This window comes from Triticum urartu, chromosome 2 (genome assembly GCF_003073215.2).
Source record: "Triticum urartu cultivar G1812 chromosome 2, Tu2.1, whole genome shotgun sequence".
NCBI lineage: Eukaryota > Viridiplantae > Streptophyta > Magnoliopsida > Poales > Poaceae > Triticum > Triticum urartu.
The window spans coordinates 701,897,716-701,909,496 of NC_053023.1; positions in this window are offsets into that span (position 1 = coordinate 701,897,716).

Consider the following 11,781-nt stretch of genomic DNA (forward strand, 5'->3'; position numbering starts at 1 on the left):
TGACTTAAGCGATTTGCAAGCTGGGTTGCCTCACTCCTGTGTTTACCCCTACGTTCCCGATTGTTCGGCTAGGGAGTAAAGGGAGCACCTCTGCGATTGTCACGATCGGGTCGCCCGAGCCGGACCTCAGACTGCGTGAAGCCGAAAGCTAGCGCTCTTATAGTTTTCAATGATGGTCGGCACACAACGAAACTCATGAGTACAAAAAATCTATTGCACAAGTCTCATAATAACAATGAGCACCGAAGAAAGGTATCGGTGGGGGTACTATTTTCTTCGAAGATGCTTCTTACACTTCACGGTAATATAACATAAGTTCCCTGAGCGCGCTTTGTCTATTACAGCCTTATGGCCTGATTGCCTGGTTATTGGAAACACCATCGATATTCTCGACCGATGGAGTACATAACACTTTTCGGTCCTTGACCGAAGAGGGAGAAGCTGACGGTCGGTTAAGACGCGTTTAAAGTTCGGTTGAACATAGATATGATAGAAGTACTTCGGTACATGCAATCATTCTTCTACCCAAGTCACTTGGGGGCTCTTAAGTTTATTTGAACCGTTTTATAATAAGTGTTCTTCTTCTTAGTCGTTGCAAAGTTTTATTATTATTATTTATCACTCCTTTTTCCGACACGAGTGTGTGGTCACTAGCCGGGGAGCCTAATTTCTCTCTCAAAGCCGCTAGAGTTTAGTTTGCTAAACTGGCCTGATGAGAAGTACTCCGCCCTCGGGATAGGAGGTTGAAGCCGTAGGCTGACCCGCTCGAAGTCTTGAGATAGGATGTATCATGTTAAAGCACGACAGAAGCACTTCTTTTTTTCTAAGACCAACTTTCGGACTGGCACCGAACACTTGATATTGTTCGGACGTCATGTTTTTACTGACGTTTCTTGGTTTTCCAAGATTTTTGGCACTTTTAAACTACTTGTGTGTTTTCAGCACAAGTCTCGCAGTGCAATGCCGGACACCTTTATAGATTCGGCAAAAACATTCTCGGATCTCACTATATATGCATTGGTTTTGAATTGTGTCTTCGGTCAATAGTTGGGTTGCCCGGCTCCTGCGCTTGCCTCCTATGTTCCGCTTTGTTCGGCTAGGTGTGCCAAGGGAGAACCACTACGATTGTGCTTCCAGCTCACACGGTTAAGCACCTGAGTGGAGAAAGCCGAAAACTGACTGTCACAATAAGCGTAAACTGGTCAACAATCCGATGACAGTGTTAAATGACGGGCCATTCATAACAATGACCGAAGTGTTTACGGCTTGACCTCGACTATCGCCGAACACTACCGGGGGCTATTAACTGGCCTCCCAAACTAAATCCTCGATATTATGCTAATACATTAGAGCTGAGGTTGCATGATCATGCTTAGCATGACAACCCAAAGAAAGGAACCGATAGCGGGACTATTTTCTTTGGAAGACATTTCTTATGTTAAACAGTAATATAACATATCTCTCTGTGTACCTTTGTTCATAAAACCGTATGGCCAGATTACCTTGTTTGTCGTAAATCTTTGCCCTCATAAAGGCTTTATAAAGTAGGACAAACACTCCTCGGCGATTAGCCGAGGAGGTGGAAGCCGATGGTTGGTCAACAAAATTTTGTACAATGCGGATCCAAGCATTAATGATGTAAAGTACTTGGATACATAGAGTCATTACACATAATTTGTGATTTTACTATGGATATCGATCCTTAATTCGGCCACCCGTGCCCGCATTAAGGCTCGGGGGCTACTGGGCTTCGGCCTTATTATTTACAAATATTAAAGGGGCACATCGATTGCCTGATCTGGTGTTGCCACCCGACCAGTGTCTCGGGGGCTACTTCATTCCCTGTTCAATGCAGAAAATTTTAGGTGCAATACAGTTGCCGAGGAGATTTTGATCCTCAGGTTGGTCGGCCGCACCCAACCTGAGTCTCGAGGACTAAGCACGCCGCTTTTTGTGCCCCGAAGTATTCTGCCGAGCTAGGACTTGACCCTCAGGACGATTTTGCAAATCAACCTGAGTCTCAGCGGCTACTAGGATCAGCGGTATTACATCATCCTTCAGGTGCATCTCGGGTTTTAGACCGATACACACCTTGAGGGCTACTGGCCATATATCTCGGTAGAGAATAAATTGCAATAATAAAAAAATATTGACAAAAAATCGGCCCACAGTCGGGGTGGTGCACCACCTCGGAAGCAGTCCGGCATAAAGCTAGGGCGCTAGTGGCTGGCTCCATAGAGGGCATTTCCAGCATTAAGCTCGGCTAAACTCCTTCAACATTTTTGAACCAAGGTGATATGACACCTCGGATATAGTCCGGCGTTGGAGCTGGGACACTGTCTGGCGTTGGAGCTCGGATATAGTCCAGCGTTGGAGCTCAGATACAGTCCGGTGTTGGAGCTCGGATACATTCCGGCGTTGGAGCTCAGAAGTGGTCTGACATTGGTGCTCGGCCGCAAAAGATACCTCGAATGCAGTCCAGCGTTAGAGCTCGGACGCAAGAGGACACTGCCTCCCGGGAACAACTTCAAACTCGAGGTGTGGCATAAAAATAACAAGGCATTGATAAAGGCCAGAAACTTAAAGGGGCTCCTCAGATACCCGACGTGTAATCTAGCCGAATGCATTTTGGCGATCCTCAAGATCGAAGATGAGAAGATTTGTTGAACCAGTTTTCAAGACCGTCAACCAAAGATGAAGACCAGTTCGGAAGAATCGAGGAGCGTCCCTAACTTGAAGACCAGTTCAGGGGGCTACTGACGGCGTCCTGGACTAGGGGTACTCCTCACATCGTCTCCTGATCAGTTGGATTGGGCCGAGGACCCCCATGGCCGCATACTCATGGGCCAGTTCGGACAGCTGCCGCATACAAGGAAGATTCCACAAGACTTGGCGATCAAGACAAGGACTCCACCCCACCGGTGTATTTGGCTAGGACTCTTGTTATCCTAGGCCTCTGGTGCATTATATAAAACGAGGCCAGGCTAGTCGATAGAGACATACAGAACAACAATCATACCATAGGCTAGCTTCTAGGGTTTAGCCTCTCTGATCTCGTGGTAGATCTACTCTTGTACTACACATATCATCAATATTATTCAAGCAGGACGTAGGGTTTTACTTCCATCAAGAGGGCCCGAACCTGGGTAAAACTTCGTGTCCCTTGCCTCCTGTTACCATCCGACCTAGACGCACAGTTCGGGACCCCCTATCCGAGATCCGCCGGTTTTGACACCGACATCGGGTATTTGCTTGAAATATTAACTTCAACTCCTGGAACATCTCATATGGTCCATGACGTTCAAAACATCTTTGAAGTCCCAAATCTAAGCCGTTTAAGCATGGTGCACTAAACTATCAAGTAGTCATCATATTGAGCTAGCCAAACGTTCATAACATCTGCATCTGTTCCTGCAATAGGTCTGTCACCTAGCGGTGCATCAAGGACATAATTCTTCTATGCAGCAATGTGGATAAACCTCAGATCTCGTATCCAATCCGCATCATTTCTACTAACATCTTTCAACTTAGTTTTCTCTAGGAACATATCAAAAATAAAACAGGGGAGCTAAACGCGAGCTATTGATCTACAACATAGATATGCTAATACTACCAGGACTAAGTTCATGATAAATTTAAGTTCAATTAATCATATTACTTAAGAACTCCCACTTAGATAGACATCCCTCTAATCCTCTAAGTGATCACGTGATCCATATCAACTAAACCATGTCCGACCATCACGTGAGATGGAGTAGTTTCAATGGTGAACATCACTATGTTGATCATATCTACTACATGATTCACGCTCGACCTTTCGGTCTCAGTGTTCCGACGCCATATCTGTTATATTCTAGGCTTGTCAAGTTTAACCTGAGTATTCCACGTGTGCAACTGTTTTGCACCCGTTGTATTTGAATGTAGAGCCTATCACACCCGATCATCATGTGGTGTCTAAGCACGAAGAACTTTCGCAACGGTGCATACTCAGGGAGAACACTTGTACCTTGATAATTAGTGAGAGATCATCTTATAAAGCTACCGTCAAACTAAGCAAAATAAGATGTATAAAAGATAAACATCACATGCAATCAAAATATGTGACATGATATGGCCATCATCATCTTGTGCCTTTGATCTCCATCTCCAAAGCATCGTCATGATTTCCATTGTCACCGGCATGACACCATGATCTCCATCATCTTGATCTATATCAATGTGTTGTCACATGGTCATATCGCCAACTATTGCTCTTGCAACTATTGCTATCGCATAGCGATAAAGTAAATAAGTTATTTGGCGCTTGCATCTTATGCAATAAAGAGACAACCATAAGGCTTCTGCCAGTTGCCGATAACTTCAACAAAACATGATCATCTTATACAACAACTTATATCTCATCACGTCTTGACCATATCACATCACAACATGCCCTGCAAAAACAAGTTAGACATCCTCTACTTTGTTGTTGCAAGTTTTACGTGGCTGCTATGGGCTGAGCAAGAACCGTTCTTACCTACGCATCAAAACCACAACGATAGTTTTTCAAGTTAGTGTTGTTTTAACCTTCTCAAGGACCGGGCGTAGCCACACTCGGTTCAACTAAAGTTGGAGAAACTGACAACCCGCTAGTCACCTATGTGCATAGCACGGCGGTAAAACCAGTATCGCGTAAGCGTACGCGTAATGTCGGTCCGGGCCGCTTCATCCAACAATACTGCCGAACCAAAGTATGAGATGTTGGTAAGCAGTATGACTTATATCGCCCACAACTCACTTGTGTTCTACATGTGCATATGACATCTACGCATAAAACCTGGCTCTGATGCCACTGTTGGGGAACATAGTAATTTCAAAAATTTCCTACGCACACGCAAGATCATGGTGATGCATAGCAACGAGAGGGGAGAGTGTTGTCTACGTACCCTCGTAGACCGTTCGCGGAAGCGTTATATCAACGCGGTTGATGTAGTCGTACGTCTTCACGATCCGACTGATCCAAGTACCGAAAGCACGGCACCTCCCAGTTCTACACACGTTCGGCTCGGTGACGTCCTCGCGTTCTCAATCTAGCAAGAGGGGCGAAGTAGTAGATGAGTTCTGGCAGCACGACGGCGTGGTGACGGTGTTGGTGAAGAACAATCTCCGCAGGGCTTCGCCTAAGCACTATGAAAACTAGGACGGAGGATAAACTAGAGGGGACGGGGTTGTCGGCACACGGCTTGGTGTTTCTTGATGTGTCTTGGGTGCTAGCCCTACCCCTCTATTTATATGTTGAGCCTTGGGTCGAAACTTGGAGTAAAAGCCTCCACAAAGTCGGTTTCACCCGAAAGGCAAGAGTCCTTCTCGAACTCCAGGGCCAGACGCCAGGGTTCCCGGCGTCTGGACCCAGACGCCAGGGACCCTGGCTTCTGGCCCCTGGACTTTGCAAAACTTCCTTTTGCGCTTTCCAAAAACCTTGTGGGCTTTCCCCTTTGGCCCAAATAAAGTGTTCTCGTACCCAAACATTTTGGGAAACATTCGGAACCCCTTCCGGTGAATTCCGGAACCCTTCCGGTGACCAAACACTATTATCCCACATATCAAACATTATCTCCGGACCATTTTGGAGTTCCTCGTCATGTCCGTGATCTCATCCCGGACTCCGAACAACATTCGGTCACCAACATACATAACTCATATACTACTATATCATCAATGAATGTTAAGGTGCGGACCCTACGGGTTCGAGAACTATGTAGGCATGACCGAGACACCTCTCCGGTCAATAACCAATAGTGGGACCTGGATGCCCATATTGGCTCCTACATATTCTACGAAGATCTTTATCAGTCAGACCGCATAACAACATACGTTGTTCCCTTTTTCATCGGTATGTTACTTGCCCGAGATTCGATCGTCGGTATCTCAATACCTAGTTCAATCTCGTCAACGGCAAGTCTCTTTACTCGTTCCGTAATACATCATCCCGCAACTAACTCATTAGTTGCAATGCTTGCAAGGATTATAGTGATGTGCATTACCGAGTGGGCCCAGAGATACCTCTCTGACAATTGGAGTAACAAATCCTAATCTCGATATACGCCAACCCAACAAGTACCTTTGGAGACACCTGTAGAGCACCTTTATAATCACCCAGTTACATTGTGACATTCGGTGGAACACAAAGTGTTTCACCAGTAAACGGGAGTTGCATAATCTCATAGTCATAGGAACATGTATAAGTCATGAAGAAAAGAATAGCAACAAACTAAACGATCAAGTGTTAAGCTAACGGAATGGGTCAAGTCAATCATATCATTCTCCTAATGATGTGATCCCGTTAATCAAATGACAACTCATGTCTATGGTTAGGAAACATAACCATCTTTGATCAACGAGCTAGTCAAGTAGAGGCATACTATTGACACTCTGTTTGTCTATGTATTCACACATGTATTATGTTTCCGGTTAATACAATTCTAGAACGAATAATAAACATTTATCATGATATAAGGAAATAAATAATAACTTTATTATTGCCTCTAGGGCATATTTCCTTCACATATATCAAGCAATGATAAAGTATAACTATCTTCCTATTCATCGGCATGTCATAAAAGAACAATTCATGCACACAAAGTAAAGGCCAATGCATAGTATAAACAATTTCTTGCAATTTTATCGTGTTGGAAACATAGAGAGGTGGAGATATACTTCCTCTCTCATAATAATAGCAAGTAGGAGCAGTAAGCACATGCATATTATATTCATCAAAATCATCATGTGCAACGATAAAAGGCAACCCATCAATATAATCCTTAATAAGTGCAAACTTCTCCGATATAGTGTAGTTGGGAGAATTCGAAAAGATAATAGGACTATCATGCGTGGGTCCAATAGCAACAATTTCATGTTTAACCTAAGGAACTATAGCAAATTCACCCTCATCTATCTATACCTATACTAATTACAGACTCCCAAGAAATTACCACGTTAATTAGATTTTAATTAGATTTTCCAAGTCGTCCATCTGCTGGGACCGAATTATTACGGTGTAGATTCAATCATAAAATCATCAGCTAGAAAAAAAAAGGACCGAGTTATTACGGTGTAGATTGACTCTTATAAAGAAAAAACTAAGGATCTCTCTCTCTCACGTGAAACAACCCCCTCTATCTCCCACGTAGCAAGAGTCCAATTACTATACAACATGTAATTGAAAAAACTAAGGATCTCTCTCTCTCACGTGAAACAACTCCTCTATGTCCCACGTAGCAAGAGTCCAATTACTATACAACATGTAATCCAACAAGAAAATATTGGAGTCCAATTACTATACGATCTGTAGTCCACCGAACACAATTTTTTGTTAATCTACCGTGAAACAAAGATTCCCTTGCCATTAGATAGTCCCATGCGCACGCCTTCTCTCCACCTCTTGCCAGATTATCTGAAGAAACGAATCCAGGTTGCCAAGCGCTCCTCTCCTTCCTTCAGGTCTTCCCCCGTCCATGCCTCCATGGCGCTTTCTTCTGATCTCATGGGCGTGGCGTATCATCGACTCCTTGAGAGCTCACCTCCACCTTGCTATTTATCTTTCTCCTCCACAACCAGCAGGCCAACAAGGTATGCCCTTACATATGTAAAATTCCATTAGCAAGATGAAGATAAGGAGGCAGAACATCAATCAACACTGTAAGCTTCAGATCGGTTCCTCGTGTGAGCACGATTGTCTTTAGAGGTAACTCATTGATGCCATCTCCTTTGTACGAAAATATGATAATACATCATGCAGGACAAGTCAAATCCCTGATGTTGATCTCTCATGCATCTATAAAAAGGTTTGTTGATTTCTCAAATTTGATTACCTCTTTGAGTGTTCTACTATTTTTCATCCAATGGCAACTTCCATGTAATTCAAAGGGGCACCTTGCTATTTCTCTTTCTCCTCCACAACCAGCAGGCCAACAAGGTATGCCCTTACATACGTAAGATTCCGTTAGCAAGATAAAGATAATGAGGCAGAACATCAGTCGTCACACTATAAGTTTCAGATTGGTTCCTCGCGTAAGCACGACTGTCTTTAGAGGTAACTCATTGATGCCATCTACTTTATATGAAAATATGATAATTTATCATGCGGGGAAAGTTGAATCCCTGATGTTGATCTCTCATCTATAAAAAGGTTTGTTGATTTCTAAAATTTGATGACCTCTTTGAGTGTTAGATCCAGCAGCAAATCATGGCAGATATGCTTTGGCCTCTTCCTCCGGCTGCCATCCTCCTCCTCTCTCTCTCTCTCTCTCTCTCTCTCTTGCACGTGCTGAAGAGAATTCAGTAAGTTAGAACCAGCGTGCCATCGTTCCAGAACACAAGCAGTACACATGGCTGAAGGACCGGCAATATCATGCTCTGTCATGCCTCCAAAAAAAGTAAGATCCTTCTGGTGAATTTGGTTATGGCTACGTATTGCTCTCCTGCCCTAGCTCGCTTGATATGATCAAGGTTGCAAAACCTGAAGTTTGGGCGAAGTTCAAACTAATGTTTGGTTTCTAGGTTTCCTGCTTTCTTCGGGATGTCTGTTGTGTTGTCTATGAGGTTATAGTTTAATTATATAGTACCATGACGCTGGGTAAATTGTTACAAGATGATGCAATTGATTACTTAAAGACATGCCATCAGACGTGCGTGTTGCAGATCACTGTACGTACATATTCTGAACCGTGATTTTTTTATGCTTTAAAGTAGTCCGCCTCTACCTTGCTATTGTTATTCAATATAGTATTCTACAAAAATATCCACGGCAGATGAAACTTTCAATCCTAAGTGAAATAAAGTATGATGCAGGTGTTCAACCTTGCAGTGATTGCTTTCATGCCGACTCAACTGTGAAGAAAGAAGATATGTACATGCATGATAAAGGATGTTGGAATTAGGTATATTCTTTAATTGTCCAATGTTGTTTATTGCGCAGCCTTAATTTCCTACTTGGGTTGGCTTGATTATATTTTTTATATGCAACGCCATGGTTGATATTAGCATAATCTTGATTTGTTGTTAGCTAGGTTTATATTTCTCTGTTATTTTTTCTTTCAAAAAGGAGGTTGAAACCCCCCTGCCTCTTCTAATTAGTAATAGTCCGGCTAATATTAGTACTTGCCTATGTATATGTCTTGACTTGTGTCATAATTGGGCTAGGTGATGTCCCGCTAGGTGTTGCAGTTTGGCCCTGTAGTTGTGTTAGTAGCAGGCTGTGTCCAGGTTGGTTTAGAGTTCTGTACGAGCAGGTTTAGGTTGAGTTGGGTAGGATATTCATTGGCCCGTGTCGCTGCATGTATATGTGCAGCTGGTCCTGAGTTTTGTAACAGCCGACCACTTTTCTTCGACCAAACTTACATGGATCCTCTCCCATGATCCTGATCTCTAATACGTAGAATAAAAAAATCCAATTCTATTGATAATATCAGCGTCTCCCTTTATCGTAAGGACCTCTAAATCCACAGTTATTCAATCCAGCCCATGACGTTGTCCATCGAGGAACCACTAATGCCCATGGTACGAGTAAAGAAAAAGTTATCTTTCAATCCAGTTCATTTTTGTGATGTCTTATACATGGACTGTGCTTCTGACATCTATCTTATATGCGCATTGTGTTTCTCAAGTTCTATCTTGGGCCTGATTTGATGGGTTTTATAAGAATACAAACTGATTCGTCTTCTTTTTTAAGGTTCCAAGGATAATATCAATTGATTTTATTTTCAACAAAATTCTAATTTTAACCAGGTATGTTCTCTTTGTTTTGAGTAATTTATGTTAAGGACGACCAGTTAATTGGTTCCTAGGCTAGGATCATTGTTGGGCATAGGTTATTATCTGCAAGACAGAAAATGATCATGTTCCATGCAATGGACTTTGCAGGTATGCAGATATTTTTTTTACCTTATCCAAACAAGCAACCCGATCATGGAGATTCTACTTAACCTTTTCTGAATGCCTGATACTGAATTGGAACAAAGCTATGGCAACCCTGCCATGCAAAATAGGCCCATGCATGAATCATATATCTCATGAGGTGACCGTGGTTCCCAAGTTTACATTGCCTAATACATTGGAGGTTAGAGTTGTCTATATTCTCTGGAGTTGTTCTTCTAATTGTTAGGGTACTGAATTTTGCATTGTTAATAAGTAACAACTGTACGTGACACCAGCCCGTGCACTCTAACTAAGTCAATCTACGTCCGAAATATGATGAATGTATGATTGGTTTAGAGAGTAGACAGATATGCTAAATATGTTTTGTTCCAGATATTTACAGCATAATCAGATTATTTTCCTAGTAACCTAACAGAAAATAAACCCCTTGGCAGTCAAACCCAATACACCTCGGGTACTCAAACTAGACGCAACCGAATTCCAGGGTACCAAGTCATAAAGGTCAATCTTACATACAAGTAACAAAACTAAACATGTACGTGAGAGTAATCTACAATCATGGAAGATACTTTCCTATTTTTCAGAAATTGGCATTTGTTTTTTGGAACGTGTACGTGAGAAAGTTTTTTTAATGTCATGTCTCTACTGGAGACACCGATATAGTGGAGTTTCCAGCATAGTTGGCAAAGCCTAGAAACAACTCGGCATTGTGTGCCGAGTTCTGTTCTCGGCAAAGGCACTAGACAAACACTACAATAGCCATTGCCGAGTATCAAAAAATGAGTACTTGGAAAACTTCCACGTTAGGAATAATATGCATGTTAATTCGTTGAACACATATGGGGTGGCAGATAATGGACAATGAGATATGTGCGCCAGTTTGTTCGGTTTGATAAATACGATTTTACGTAAATATTGTATATGTACTTCGGTAAATACAATATGCATGTATAATTTGTTTTTGTTTCATTATATACCAAATTAAATAAGGAAGGTTTTTGTACATACACCATAAGCCAAAAGTTCATGTGAATTCAAAATATAAACGAAAACAGTTTACTTTTGTCTATATATATGTTAATATATTTGTATTTAACTATTAGGATACCACTAATATAATTAAAGGGAACATGTATAGATCAAGACATTATCGTATGACGGAAGCAATGGAGATGCACAAAAGTGCAATTGTCGAAACATGTACAGCTGTTCAACCACATGACTATTTTCTCTATGCATGATTTTATTATATTAGTTGGAGACTGGGATTTTGTCTTTTTATGAGAAAAAAATTGGAACAAGATAAATAGTCTTAAAAAATGTTCGGTGATATGTGCATCTATTCCTTTTCTATTTAAAAAGGTCTAACTTTTTTTGTTGTTCATACTATGAGGCTCTTTCATCTTATATCTAAAGTAAACTTCTTAATTACTATAGAGACTGTTCGGAGGAGATGTCAAGTGAATGAACCATCAGTGGTTTTATTTTCAACGTGTTGAAGGCAACATATACCAAGATTAGAGGTGATTAAATAATTCAATTATTTTATGTAGATATAGAACATTTGAGTATATGCGTCATTCCATATTATATTTTTAAGTATTAAATTTTGACAAAAATAATATTTGAATATGAAACATATATGGTCATTGGACAAGATGTAACTGTTCCAATAGAAATTTGGGAGTTCTCAATTTGCTTACTCCCGGTAAATGAAATTTAGTCTCAAAACATCATCCCATTGTAGGGTACTAAACTAGCCCGTGCGAATGCACGGGTTGACGACTAGTAAGCATAATTCATATTGGCATCTTGGCCACAAGCATAGCAAGCATCATCAAAAAGGGATATTTCAAGAGAATCAAC